The sequence below is a fragment of the Rutilus rutilus genome (assembly GCF_951802725.1).
Source record: "Rutilus rutilus genome assembly, chromosome: 16".
Classification (NCBI taxonomy): Eukaryota; Metazoa; Chordata; class Actinopteri; order Cypriniformes; family Leuciscidae; genus Rutilus; species Rutilus rutilus.
Genome location: NC_140224.1, coordinates 24,453,569 through 24,455,927, shown reverse-complemented (window position 1 = coordinate 24,455,927; position 2,359 = coordinate 24,453,569). Strand labels below are relative to the sequence as shown.

General features: G+C 39.0%; 1 protein-coding gene across 1 annotated transcript in view; it reads left to right on the top strand.

The window, feature by feature from the left end:
* The first annotated feature begins 1,659 nt into the window (after positions 1-1,659).
* Positions 1,660-2,359, top strand: part of bmpr1ab (bone morphogenetic protein receptor, type IAb) — a 33,386-nt gene continuing 32,686 nt past the window's right edge. Inside the window, exon 1 of the mRNA XM_084433464.1 lies at positions 1,660-1,880. The gene's annotated coding sequence lies outside the window, so the exon portion shown is untranslated. The remainder of the gene's footprint in view (positions 1,881-2,359) is intronic.

Genomic DNA, 2,359 nt, shown 5'->3' with positions numbered 1-2,359 from the left:
GGTTTCAGTGTGACTTGTTGTTTACAAAGTAGTCTTCTGATGATTGGATTAAAGGTATAGTGGAGGATTTTCTTTTTCCGGGTGGATCATCAAGACTATTGGTCCTCCTAATTGTCAATCATTCTGGTGATATGTTTACGTAAGGCAGTCGTACGTGCTTGCAAGTAAGCATGTATGAGCGATGCCGACAGCAAACTGTAAACAGAGCATGCACGAGGAGAACTGGGCTCGTGCATGCTCTCTCGCACACGTTTAATAGGCGTTCCTTCTCGGGAGCAGGTAGAGTGTTGCACATGTGCAAGTGGAGAGGGCGGTTCTTTTCTAAAATTCGGAAAAATCCTCCACTATACCTTTAACTATTTTGGGTGTACTGAGTTCTTTGTAAGGTAAAGCGTAATAAATTCCCACACAAAGAAAAAAAAATGGAATTATAAAACCATATGTAGGCCTACTTGATAATTTGGCAAGAAAACGTTGATTGTGCAAAGAAGGTTGGGGTCAGTAACATCTTCTTTTTTTCTTTTTTTTTTAAATGAATACTTTTATTCAGCAATAATGCATTAAACTGATCAAAAGTGACAGTATATTTCAAATAAATGCTGCTCTTTTGAACTCTCAAAGAATCCTGAAAATAAAAATAGAACAGTTCCACAATATTTGGCAGCATGACTGTTTTCAACATTGATAATAATAGGAGAAGACTGGAATAATGGAAAATTCATAAATAAATTCTATTTTAAAGGTATAGTGGAGGATTTTCTTTTTCCGGGTGGATCATCAAGACTATTGGTCCTCCTAATTGTCAATCATTCTGGTGATATGTTTACGTAAGGCCGTCGTACGTGCTTGCAAGTAAGCATGTATGAGCGATGCTGACAGCAAATTGTAAACAGAGCATGCACGAGGAGAACTGGGCTCGTGCATGCTCTCTCGCACACGTTTAATAGGCGTTCCCTCTCGGGAGCAGGTAGAGTGTTGCACATGTGCAAGCGGAGAGGGCGGTTCTTTTCTAAAATTCGGAAAAATCCTCCACTATACCTTTCAAATATATTCAAAAAAAAAAGTTATTTTAATTGTAACTGTTAAATTATTATTAAAAAGAAATGCAGCCCTGGTGAGGATAAGCATTTTTTTTTTAAAAATCTTACCGACTCCAAACCTTATGAACTTATGAAGTATGTATTTTAATACTCGTTATCTAAATTCACACCCTATGAAGAGTCTGGCAATAGTCAGTTTCTGCAACACCAATACTGACCTGTAGATGGTAGGCTACTATAATTCAGAATGAATTCACTCTTACCTCCGCTGTGTGTAAGTTCATACTTCTCCCTTACATTTATGAGTACATTTACTAATATAAAAAAGCGGACACCTATTTTATGTGTGTATTTAATTATTTATTACGTGTAGGGTAGCCTTCTTTATAAACTTAAAAGTGAAACCACTACTATATTCTTCCTCGTGTTGACACCAGATGGCATCCGCGGCTCTCATTTTTGGGCGACCCCCTCCCATTCATCCATCCTCTCTCTCTGCAGCGCGTCTATCCTGCTTGTTTTTCACCGCGCGGGTCTGCGTGTGGAACGCTCGCGCTCAGCCGCGCTGCTGTGATTGGAGGACTGAAGCAGCGCGCGGCTGTGATTGGAGAATTGAATCAGGTCTCATCTTGTTACGTGCACGAGTGGAATGTTCCCTCTACACCGAGGCACAACTACAGAGAAAAGAACGAAAGAAACCGGAGAAAAACGTCCACGAAACCAGGAGAAAATCTCACCACAGAAAGTCTCTATAATTCGCGTTTTGTAGTAGACCTTCGTCACGAGTCATAAGTCCTAATGTGGATGGATTTTGAGTTGAATTAGCGGCTTCATCTTAAGGTAAGTGGGAATTCCGGATATTTGCGTGATGATTTTCTTTCCGGTTGTGGAGGGGGAAAGTTTGTTTTCTCTTGTCATGGTTTCGTTTTGCAAAAATGTTTACGTTTTAAATGAGTAAGACAATTAATACAATAATTGACAACGGGTTTATTATCTACAGCGTTTGTAAATGCTTCTTTTCTCTTGTATCTGCTATTTTCTTATTCCAGACCTTTAGTCATTTTATATAACGTACTTTTTCTACAACAGCCATGTTCTCATAAAGCAAAAGTAAATTAAATAGCTCATTCCTGTCTACGTTGCTGCTCCATATTTTTATTGTATTTTTGTTTGGTGTTGCTTCGATAACATCTGTGTTTGGGTTTTGTTGTCAAGTCCCAACATGCATCGTGTAAAATCACGACTACCTTATTGTGTAGCTCGGATTGGCAGTTGGCAGTTTGAAACAGTGTGTCCTTTATTAGTGAGGTATGTTGTCT